Genomic DNA, 12952 nt, shown 5'->3' with positions numbered 1-12952 from the left:
CTCTTCACAATTGTGTGGACCCTCAAATTTCCTTTTTAAACATTTTTTAAAATTATAGATGTGCTGACATATTATTGATAATTTACAAACTTTCCTTATTGCACTGCTTCAGGGCCAGATGTTGTTCAAGGATGATCACCAGCATAAAGGACTGCCGATATCAACAGGGTGCCAAGGTTGGGGAGCATCTGTCAAACCTATAATCCAATAAGGAAAAGGGCCTAGAACAGAAATCCAAACAACATGCATTCAAATCCCAGCAAGCCAGTTTGAGAACTTTAATTCATTTGCAAAAAAAAAGGTTTGGAAATTAGAAGGTTGTTAATACCTGATGTCATTTAGCAAAAGAAAGTCACCTACCATCCTAACCTTACCTCATCTGGCTTGTGTGTAACTCCAGTCTGACATCAATATGGTTGACTCTTATCTGTCCCCTTCAAGCAACCAGTATTGTGCAATAAATATCAGCAATGAATTTTGAAAGTAACTTTGGGGAAAATGGTGAGAACTAGATTTGTTTCCAATTGAAGCAGTTTGCAATGGGCCCGACACACAGAGCAATGAGATGCACGTTCGCTCTTTGTGATGAGGCTTTCAGCAGGAGCCAAACACTTCCTCGCAGGGACCTCAGAGACAACTCTGAGCCTCTGGTTGGCTCCTTCACAACAGCATTGGCACAAAGAGAGAGAACAAGACAGCCAGCCCCTCTGAGCAGCAGCAGTGTGTGGGCTGAAGACAGCTGGAAGGAAAATGATGCAGGAAAAAAAGGAAGGGAGTTTTTTTTAAAATCACAACTCAAAAATAGAGACAGATTCAGCCTACAAGCCAAAATGAAATAAAGCTTTGAATGTAACTCTTAAATCGCCCTGTGTGGACATTGTACAACAGAGATGAATATAGGATGCGTTCTCTCCCTCCTTCTGTCCCATGACAATGTATGGTTCAGCATGTTTCAGGCACCATACCAAAGTATATTCCACCATGAGTAAGATTCATTAAAAGCAGAGCCATTGGCAATGATCTGGGCCAATACATTTTAATGACTGTGGCACCTTGCCTAGTGAAACCTTACATTTTATATAGTAAAATAAAACCGTGTGCAAAATTTAACTCTGGAGAGAAAAACCATTCTCACAAAACAGTCTTGTCTGGCTGAGTGCTGCTGTTCGGATATGAGATAATGGAATACAGTTTAGTTTGATCTGAAAGGTTGCATTGTGTAAGTCAATGTTCAGTAACTGGCAACTGGATGCAGCTGTTTATGGTGAATGCAGATCAAGTGGCTTCTTCTAGTTAGCAAGCATATTTCTTTTTTAACGTCCCAGGTAGTACACTCCCTTTACAGATAGGATCTGCCAGTAATCTCTCCTGTTTTGCACATTTTTTTGAGTTGCTCTTAAGGAGGAGTGCATGACAACTTAATTCGAAATGAACAGCAGTACTGATGGGAATTTTTGACTCGCTCCTCATTTCCCACATTCCTGAATAAATTTGTTGCAGCTGGTGATAAAAGAGGAGAGTGATACACGTTATTACAATTCATGTAAAGCTGGCGAGGTAACTCAAAATCCCTCTCTTCCCGGAACAGTTGTGTTGTGGATTTGAAATACTCAGTGAGCACTTCTGGGCTGACATACAGCAGACAGGACATGGACAAGATCCACTCTGGAAGGCATATATCAACCACAATCCTCTGAGGGGGAAATGAGGCAAGTTGAGATAGTTAATTCTCAGCCTGGTTTAAATCCAGCTCACACAGATGGAATTGAGATCTTCGCACTCTCTGGTGGTTTTCAAGGTCTACAATTAGATGCATTTTGGGTCATTTTAAACCAGCTCCCTTCAGATTTCCATCCATAAGAAAACAACACTTAACCTTGAGGCCTGGATTATGTTTTCACTAAGTCATCTATAGTTTCAGAGCTGCCTGCTGTTTTTCTGGATTACAGTCTTATGTTATAAAATGCGTTTTATGTAAGTTGCTACATTAGTTGGCATTTCCAGCAGTTACACTGATTCAGTTGGTTCACCCAGACCAAAGTCCTATTTACCCAGTCTAATATCAGATTCACCCAGCCCAACAGCTGACTTGGACAGTCCAACATCCCAATAAGGAGTCCAAATTCCATTTACCCTGCTCAGTCACCAACCACACCTCAAATTCATGTATATATATATATATATATATATATATCATTGCACCACTGTATCTCAAAAACATTGAGCAAACATTGTTATCCAAGTACAAGGCTTTATTGTTAAGAGGAACAGAATTGCAAAGTAGAGAAGCTTTGCTGAACCTGTTATTGGGGAGACATGCTCATGTCAAATCCTAATTTTCACTTACTCCTTTGCCCCAGACGCCTGCCTTCAGCATAAATTTCCTAGCCACTACTAATTCAGAGGAAGGGTCACTAGACTCCGCTTTCTCTCCTCAGATACTGCTGGAGTTGCTGAGTTTCCTCAGCAATTTCTCTTTTTGTTCCTTAATTTTCAATTCATTGGCTGGAACCAGACATGGAGCCTTTGGAATTGCTTTCCTATGTAGTTCATGTCCCACTAAATTAGGACTGAGATGCAGGTTCCATAACCACTCAACAATTAATTCCTGGGTATGCGTAAATAGCTTTCTTCCTACCTTACAGCAATGTAAATATTTATTGTACTCAATCACAGAAGAAAGTTAAAAATCACACAATACCGGGTTATAGTCCAACAGGTTTATTTGGAAGCACGAGCTTTCAGAGCACTGCATCACTGTTTGGTATGACTTGTCTTTAGAACTCAGCTTCTCCAGCAATCTCTGTGTTTGTCACACCTAAGAAAACCTGTCTGGCTAGTTCTTTATCATCCTAAATACACTGAATTGGCAAATACATCTTGTTTAATCATAACTAATGTTTTCAATTCAAAGTTGGGGAAGAGAGCCAATCACCTCACTCCTTCTCACCATGGTCACAACATTATGTTGAAACTTGCTTAGGCCACATTTAAAGTGCCGTCAGCATGATACCAGGAATGTGTGGGGATACACCTCAGGGAAAGGATGGCAGGCTGTGTCACATCTCTCTGACCAGAGGAAAGCTGAGTGAGAAGGCACAACAACTCCTCTACTTCCTCGGGAGGCTAAGGAAATTTGCCTTGTCCATAAAGACTCTTACCAATTTTTACAGAGTTAAAAATCACACAACACCAGGTTATAGTCCAACAGGTTGAATTGGAACCTGTTGGACTATAACCTGGTGTTGTGTGATTTTTAACTTTGTACACCCCAGTCCAACACCGGCATCTCCAAATCAATTTTTACAGATACACCACAGCAAGTACTCTATCCAGATGCATCACAGCTTGGTATGGCAACTGCTCTGCCCAAGACTGTAAGAAACTACAGAGAGTTGTAACTGTAGCCCAATCCATCACACAAACCAACCTTCCATCCATTGACTCCATCTACACTTCTCACTGCCTCAGACAGGCAGCCAACATCATCAAAGACCCCTCCTACCGCAGTTATAATCTCTTCCAACCTCTTCAGTCAGGCAGAAGATATGAAAGCATAAACACGTGTACCAACAGGTTCAAGAACGACTTCTTCCCTGTTGTTATTAGACTGCTGGATGGACCCCTCAAATTTCAAATCTAATGTTGATCTTGCTTTTTGTGCACCTTCTCTGCTGCTGTAACATTGTATTCCTTGCTCTGTTCAATTACCCCAAGAACTTCGTATGGTATAACCTGCCTGTACTGCATGCAAAACCAAAACCTTTCACTGTACCTAAGTATACATGACAATAATAAATCAATTCAAAGGTGGTAATATAGATCTTTGAAACTTTGAACGATTTTGATAAAGTGGCTAGAGAGAATGGATAAGAACCTCAGTGTATGCCGTCAGATGGTCACTGAGAAATCCAATGGGGAATTCAGTAAAAAAAATGTCTTCACCCAAAGAATAGTGAGAATGTTTAACCCACTTCCACAGAGAGTGGTTGAAGTGACTAGTATTGATATATTTAGGGGGAAGCTGGACAAGTGATGGAGGAAAGGACAGAATAGAGGGTGATGATGATGCATTTAGATGAGAAATAAAGAGAGGAGACTCAAGTCGGACTGAAACGTTAACATGGAAAGGAGAAGGTGAATGGTCCGTTTCTGTACCACTTTTTTCTATGTAATTCTATGTGGTTTGAATTTATGCTTTATTAATATTAATATTTTAGCTTCATTTTCTCTCAATCATTTACTTTTTTAATTATGGTAAGTAAATTAAATGAAACTCATTGTTTTAAGAATGCCATCCTCAGTGTGTCTGTGCTGTTTCTCAGTGGGGGTGACACTATATCCAGTGATGAAACCTCAGCATAATGCATGAACTACGCATTCCAAACTTTGACTTGCCTTTTTTATAACTTGTTGGTGCATGACCAGCGTTGTAAGTGACAAGTTGTCACTCCAAACTTCTCAATGTAATATCATAGAATCCCTGCAGTGTGGAAACAGGCTACTTGAGTCCACACCAATCATCCGAAGAGCATCCCATCCAGACCCACCCCCTCACCCTGCATTTCCCCATGGTTAATCCACCTAGCCTGCACACTATTGCAATTTAGCATGGCCAGTACACCTAGCCTGAACATCTTTGGACTGTGGGAGTAAACTGGACCACCCAGAGGAAACCCACTCTGACACAGGGAGAACATGGCAACTCCAAACAGACAGTTGCCCAAGGCTAGAATTGAACCCGTATCCCGGCATTGTGAGGCAGCAGTCCTCATGTTAATTCTAGTTCCTTTACTCCTTATCAAAATCATTGTTCATCATTCTTTCGATGAGTCAAACTTCCCAAACCTTTCTCCTGGTATGAGTCGATTTTAAGGCCTGAGTCCAGACTGAATATTTGGTGTTATGAGAGCAATTGGGAGTGAGGTGGGGTGGGGGTGTGGGATTCTGTTGCTGAACGTGGTGGATAGCAGTGGCAGGATTTATTTTTTGATCAGGATAGGGTGGGGTAGCAGGCAGCTCAGTGTTGCAGTAGTTAATGAAAAGGCAGCATTTCTAAAAAAAATCCGCCCTTTTAGAGTTGAATTTTTTTTGCAGCAGAAATTAGACATACGCAAAATAGACAAAGGGAGGCGATGGCGTAAGGATACTATTACTAGACTATTAATCCAGAACTTCAGCTAATGATCAGGGAACCCGGGTTTGACCCCCACCATGGCAGATGGTGGAACTTGAAATAGATTTAAAAAGAAATTTGGAATTAAAAATCTACTGATTGTTGGAAAAAACGCATCTGGCCTACTAAAGTCCTTCAAGGGAGAATACCTGCCATCCTCACCTACACGTGATGCTCAACTGTCCTCTAAAATGACCCAGCAAATCATTCGGTTCAAGAGCAGTTAGGGATGGGCAATAAATGCTGGTCAGATTGGCCACTTGCAACAAGGCAGCATCCAGGACTCTCCTGCTTCTCGGATGCTGCCAGACCTGCTGTGCTTCTCCAGCACCACACTTTCTGATTCTGATCTCCAGCATCTGCAGTCCTCACTTTCTCCCACTTCCAACAAGCAAACGTATGAAAAAAAGTCCGTTGCCCACCAACTGTAAAAAGTGTAGATATTCACTGGGGCTTAATGACAGTCAGAGATCAGTTCTAATTAATAGTCTGACATTCTTTAAGACTGTAGCTGCTGTCCTTACCTGGTCTTGGCCTACCCGTGATTACAGAACACGTCAATGGGGTTAACTGTTAACTGACTTCTGGGCAATAAATGCAGGTCCAGCAGGTGACTCCCACATTTTGTGAATGAACAAGACAAACAGCCATTGTGGTTTCAGACCTTGTGACTCCAAAGTCTTGACTCCTAACCCAACCTGGTTTCACAGTTTATAGACTGGGTTTGAGTTACAGCTATTTAAAACTGTGATAGATAGATTCTCGATCAGTATGGGAATCAGAGATTATGGGGGAAGGGCAGGAAGGTGGAATTGAGGAGTGTCGGATTATCCATGATCCTACTTAATGGTCAAATGCCCTATTCCTGTTCCCATTTCTTATTAAGCTGCAATGCAAGATTTTTGTATTCGTCAGTGGCATTTCTCTACTCAGCAATCTCCAGCTCCCCTTACTTTAAAATCTAACTTAAAATCTAACTAACTCAACACACTCACTCTCTTGTAATTTGTCAAACTTGAGAATCATTGAAATATAACATATTTTGTTGAAGCTTATCATCTTGCACTCATCAAGACAATTTGCAAGAAAAATTAACGTAAAGCGAGAAGTGGTGCTGCTATGAGGAATGTACTTATTGATGCTGATTGACAGTTAACTACCAGGCTTATTTAAATTTTAAAATAGGCAGATGACTATAATTGGTCCGAGCATTGCCCTAAGAAATGAACCAGTGAATGTCTGCCATTTATTCTGTTAAGTTGAAACAGGCAGTTATGTAAACATTCTTTCTGTCTGTAAAGAATAACACCCCATATTTAAAACTAGCATAACTTCCAATACATGGAAATGTACCACATTCTAAATCCAACTGACAAGCCTAAATTGGTTGTCAGCTCAATTGTTCAACGACTCAGGATTATCCAGCAAATATTATCCGATTACAGTGTTAGAACACTAAAACTGGATTCTGCATTCAGAATATTAACATAGCTATGGGACATCCAAGTAACCTCAAGAATACTCCTGATCACTTTTCAATCGTATATCCCGGACCTATGGGGTATTGTATCAACACTAGCTCTAATACAGACCTCCAGCATACTCTTCGCATCATCTCGACTGTGTAGTACTGGCCAGTGGGTCGGATACTGCCCTCAACAATTTGGTCCAGTCTGATATCTTACCTGTATGCCGTGTTCCCTAACTTTATCCAAGTTCTAACCTAAACCTTTTGTATTCTGGAATCTATTCTTCCAACAGGACTAGACAGGGTATAGGTGAGAAGGATGTTCCTGGTGACCGCAGAGTCCAGAACCGGGTACCCACAGCCGAAGGATACAGGGTAGGCCATTCTGGACTGAGATGAGGAGACATTTCTTCACCCAGAGAGTGGCGGAACCAATGGAATTCTCTGCCACAGAAAGCAATTGAGGTCAAAATATTGAATGTTTTCAAGAAGGAGTTAAATAAAAGTCTTAGGTCTAAACAGATCAAAGAGTATGGGGAGAAAGTGGGGACGGGGGCTGAGTTGGGTGATCAGGTATGATGATATTAAATGGCAGGGTAGGCTCAAATGGCCTACTTTGCTCCTATTGTCTATGTTTCTATAAATTTAATAGTCTGTAGCTTAGTTATGTAGTTACATTATTTTTCAAGTTGGATTTTGTCAGATGTAAGTGGAACTTCAGAATCCCCACTAATCCATGCTGACAATTAGTTAATACACTATTAAGTGCGATCTCTTCAGATTAATATCTGGCAGTACCTGCCCAGTTCAGGAGGTCTTGTGGTTACTACCTGAATGGCTATAAATTGGGAGAGGGAAGTGCGCAGTGCGACCTGGGTATCCTGTGCACCAGTTGCTGAAGGTAAGCATGTAGGTGTATTGGCCTTCATTGTGAGAGGTTTTGAGTACAGGAGCAGACATGTGTTACTGCAATTATACAGGACCTTGGTGAGGCCACATCTAGAATATTGTGTCCAGTTTTGGTCTCCGTTTCTGAGGAAAGATGCTCTTGCTCTCGAGGGAGTGCAGTGAAGGTTACCCAGGCTGATTACAGGGATGGGGGGAACTGACGGATGAGGAGAGATTGACTAGGTTAGGATTGTTTTCGCTGGAGTTCATACAAGTGAGGGGTGATCTCATAGAGACTTATACAATTGTAACAGGACTAGACAGGGTAGATGCAGGGAGGATTATGGTGGGTGTGTCTAGAACCAGGGGGTCACAGTCTGAGGATTCGGGGTCAACCATTTAGGATGGAGATGAGGAGATATTTCTTCACCCAAAGAGCGATGAGCCTGTGGAATTCATTACCACAAGAAGGAGTTAATGCCAAAACATTGAATGTATTCAAGAGGTGGCCAGATATAGCACTTGGGGTGAATGGGATCAAAGGTTATGGGGAGAAAGCAGGATTAGGCTATTGAGTTGGATGACCAGCCATGATGGTGACGAATGACGGGGCAGGCTTGAAGGGCCGAATGGCCGCCTCCTGCTTCTATGTTTCTTAGCAAAAAGTTATCTGTCTCAGATTTAAAATTAACAACTGATCCAGCATCCACTGCCGTTTGTGGAGGAGGGTTCCGCTCCTCAATCAGAACCTCTAGGTTCAAGGTGTACTCTGAGGCGTGACAGACAGGGTGGGTCCATCCACAATCCAGCCCAAAAGGATAACCTGGTAAATCTTTCCAGCACACACCAAAACCTGGCTTTGGGAGTGGGGGAGATTCCTAGACAGCCATCTGATGGAAAGGTCATTGGAACTTCGACCATCACAAGTGTGCGAAATGTTTGGAACCGTCTTCCACAAACAGCAGTGGATGCTGGACCAGTCATTAATTTTAAATCTGAGACAAATAAATTTTTGCTAAGCAAAAGATGTGGGCCAAAGGCAGGTAAGTGGAGTTAAGCCACAGATCAGTCATGATCTAATTGAATGGCAGAACAGGCTTAAGGGGCTGAATGGCCTACTGATGTTCCTGTCACTATCCTGGACTGCAATGCATGTTTTCATAGCAACCTGGATTGATTGAGTGAATTGTCATACAAGGGGACATTGTATCATGGTTTCCAATGTTCAATTGCCTTTCCCCACTAGAGGGTCTTAGAGAGCAAGATGACTGAGTGAACCAAGGAATATTATTGTTCTGAGTGTGACAGCTTACATTGAAAGAGACGTCAGTGATCCCAGGAACCTTTATCATGTGATGTACTGGCTCAATGGACAGGAAGGTGCGCTTGAGCACGGATGTTATTGAATGGTGCAGCTGATTTGATGTTCCTATTTCTTATATTTTTCCACCTGTGCTCAGTTAATTCAAAAGGAACATTCTAACCCAGTTCTCTGCTGCATGAATTAACTTCCACCCTGTGGCAAGTTGATTTTAAATTCGGTTTTGAACTATTCTCCCTGGAGGGAAGGCGGCTGAAAGGAGTGTGGTTTTCAAAGTAGTGAGTGGGCTGGACGGAGTAGAGGGGGTGAAGATGACATTCCTGATGAAGGGCTTATGTCCGAAACACTGACTCTCCTCCTCCTTGGATGCTGCCTGACCTGCTGTGCTTTTCCATCGCTACACTTTTTGACTCTGGGTGAAGGTGTTCCTGCTCATAAAAAGGAGAGAACATAGATTTAAATGATGTGCAAACAAAACAAGGGAGATGTGAGAAAAAACATTTTCACATAGTGAGTTGTTAGGGTATGGAATGGACTGCCTGGAAATGCGGTGGAAGCAGGTACAACCATTCAATTGAATGGTTTTCCTGGATAATGACAGTGTCCAGGGAAAAAGGCAGGAATTGGCATTAGACAATAGAGTCAGTACAGGCACGATAGACGAAAAGGCCTCCTTCTGCATTGTAATAATTCTGTGATTTTCCCTAATAGTGAATCTGCAGAATAACTGACTGCATTAAAATGTTTGCTTTGAACATTGCACAGCTCACATGCAAATGACCATCAAAACCTGTAAAAGAAAACATCCTATTCCAAAAAAAACCCCAAAAACTGCTGGAAATCTGACACAAAAGCAGAAATTGCTGGAAAAACTCAGCAGGTCTGGCAGCACCTCCTTTCCCCAGAACTGTGATTTGGGAAGGGTCTGAGTTATAAGGAAGGGTCACTGGACCCGAAACGTTAACTCCGATTTCTCTCCACAGGTGCTGACAGACCTGCGGAGCTCTTCCACAAATTTCTGTTTTTGTTATAAAAACTATTTCTTTTCTCCAAAATAAAAGTCTCTTATTTTCCATGGTTTGTTGAGACATTCTACCAGGAGAGAACAAACATATATGAATGTGCTTTTCAAGGCATGACAGTAAAACAGCCCCAATCTTTCAGCCATGATAAGGAACCTGTGAGTGCACACGTAAACATCAGGCAAGGACAGCACTGGATTTACAGACGACGATTTCCTGAGCCAGTTACCTCATGACACAGAATTCACACATTAAATAGAAGGGTTACCTACACTGTCTACTACACTCCAACACAGATAGTGAACAGCAAAACAAAACTCCATTGCAGGATCTACTGTCTCAACATGCTGGAGTAGTGCACTGCAAGTCAAGTTCAAATAGCTCTCTGGTCCTTACAAAAGTCAAAGATTTCAAAATAAGTACATCTAATTCCCCAGTTTACCAGAACAGTACATTGATTATGTTGCTGGCCCCAACATGAGTCCTGGATCCTGAACCAATATTACTGCCATAACAACTGGTGTTACTGGTGTCAGGAGCAGTTTAATCTAATGACCTCAAATCCCATAGCACACTAGTCTTGTCCTGTTCCAGTACTACTGTTTCTGGGAAATCATGTAAGATACCTGCAAGGGCTATTAAACTCCAGTTCACTGCCAGATTCTCAAGAGCAGTTAGGGATGGGCAATAATGATGAACCAAGCAACAACATCCCAGTCCCATGAATTATCGTTATAAATGTAGGAGCAGGATTTGGTCATTTCATCCAGGGTGTGTCAAACTCAATGTTTATCATGTTTTGTTCTCACCAAAATCAAATGTGGTTTTGGAAAGTAGATCTTTATGATGAGTAGTGTCTGTCAGTCCCTCAACTGTCCATTCTGCCTGATGGATATTAATTTTCATTGTCCTGTATCATATTCGAATTACTTTGAATTAATTTGATAACACTGGACGTGCTCTGATACACCTCCAGGGCAGGTGGGACTTGAAACCAAACATCTGGCCCAAGGGTGGCACAGTGGCTAGCACAGCTGTCTCATGGTGCCAGGGACCTGGGTTCGATTCCAGCCTCAGGCAACTAGCTGTGTGGAGTTTGCACATTCACCCCGGGTCTGCATGAGTTTCCTCCAGGTGCTCTTGTTTCCTCCCACAGTTCAAAGATGTGCAGGTTAGGTGGCCTGGCCATGGCAAATTGCCTGTAGTGTGCAGGCCAGGTGGATTAGTTGTGGAAAATGCAGGGTTATGGAGATAGGAAGGGATAATGTGGTTTGGTGGGATGCTCCTCAAAGGGTGGGTGTGGATTTGATGGGCCAAAGGGCCTGCTTCCATACTGTAGGGACTCTAAGATACTAAGACTAGGGACACTACTACAAGACCTCCAGTAACTAATTCTATGATTTCATAACCTTGGGACATAACAATAGCACTCCCTTGTGACCTGAACCAGATGGTAGTGTGAATAGTTTATCAGGGGCACATGCTGTTGTGCACTTTTATGTGAACATTGCAATCTGGGGTTATAGATAATGATGGCAGAGACTCCACCTTCCAGACAGCTCTCGTATTCTTACTACTTATCTGACTGAGTTATGATTGCACCTTCCCTAATCCTCACATCCTGGGGAGAGACACAAACCTGGAGCTTCTGGTGTAGAGGCTGGTACACTACCCACTGCATCACAAGATGTCCACCTGGACCAGCTACTCCTGCGTTTTGCAATTTTCTTCAATGCCTTGCAAGATGGAAGAGTTATGGAGGGAAATGTTGATATGAATCTGTTTCATTGCCTATCAGGTGAACACACAGAATAACAGCTGAGATTGGAGTCACTTAGGATAATTCATACAACTTTTTGTCAAGTGATTCCATTAAAATGATGAATCCGCTATCCTACTCCATTTCAAGGGGCCATGTCATTCGACTCAAAGCTAATTTTCTAATGCTAAACTTTGTAGTTGTTTCTTCTCCGAACTTTTATAGTCCATCTGTCAGCACAGCACCCTCTGCTCCAAAAGCTAGACTCTTCCTTTTCATCTCTCTTCAGTTACCAAGATCAAAGGGTTTCCCAGTAGCATACAACGACTTTGGGACATTTCCTTTGATCGCCTAGACAAGCTAATAAATTACTACCTTTCCCTTTTGTAAGGAAACAAACATCAAAGTTAACTGATTAGCATTTAACCACTTACCATCTCGGATCCCCTATTTTGTACATCCAGAGACATGCAAAACCTTAAAAGACAGTTAAGATTCTAAAAATGCATTCTGTGAGAAAAAAATGGTTGTAAGATCCCAAACCAATGAACAATGATCCTCAAGGTCGATGAAAAGCAGTCCCATCATATTTCCACATCAGTGCTTTCCGAAAAGATCCCTGGATCCAGTTGGAACTTCCCTCTAAAGCCGCATTGCATTCTTGGGAATGACATCTTCCCAGTCCAGCAGCATCAGTTTCATGCATTATGGATGAATTGCTTAACCAGTCCTCAGTGCCTCATTGACAGGGCAATGACTTCACTGCAGAGAGGTAGGGATGAGAGTAAGCCCATGAAATCCCTTGAGCTTATTCCGTCATTCAGTGAGATTGTGGCTGATCTTGACCTGATTTCATATACAACTTCGAGTCATAGAGATGTACAGCATGGAAACAGGCGCTTCAGTCTAACTCGTCCGTGCTGCCCAGATATCCCGACCCATATCCCTCTAAACCCTTCCTATTCATATACCTATCACTTCTGGCAGATCATTCCACACACGCACTGCCCTCAGTGTGAAGAAGTTGCCCCTTACGTCCCTTTTATATCTTTCCCCTCTCACCTTAGACCTATGCCCTCTAGTTCTGGACTCCCCCACCCCAGGAAAAAGACCTTGTCTATTTATCCTATACATGCCCCTCATGATTTTACAAACCTCTATAAGGTCACCCCTCAGCCTCCGACGCTCCAGGGAAAACAGTTCCAGCCTGTTCAGTCTCTCCCTGCAGCTCACACCCTCAAGCCCTGACAACATCCTTGTAAATCCTTCTTGAACCCTTCAAGTTTAACAACATCTTTCGTATAACAGGGAGACCAGA

General features: G+C 42.4%; 1 long non-coding RNA gene across 1 annotated transcript in view; it reads right to left on the bottom strand.

Moving 5' to 3' along the window:
- Positions 1-12342, bottom strand: part of LOC140486942 (uncharacterized) — a 54081-nt gene extending 41739 nt beyond the window's left edge. Inside the window, exon 1 of the long non-coding RNA XR_011962677.1 lies at positions 12069-12342. This is a non-coding gene — a long non-coding RNA (uncharacterized lncRNA). The remainder of the gene's footprint in view (positions 1-12068) is intronic.
- Positions 12343-12952: the final 610 nt, after the last annotated feature.

Source organism: Chiloscyllium punctatum, chromosome 16 (genome assembly GCF_047496795.1).
Source record: "Chiloscyllium punctatum isolate Juve2018m chromosome 16, sChiPun1.3, whole genome shotgun sequence".
In the NCBI taxonomy this organism is placed as follows: domain Eukaryota; kingdom Metazoa; phylum Chordata; class Chondrichthyes; order Orectolobiformes; family Hemiscylliidae; genus Chiloscyllium; species Chiloscyllium punctatum.
This window is presented reverse-complemented; position numbering and strand designations above follow the sequence as displayed.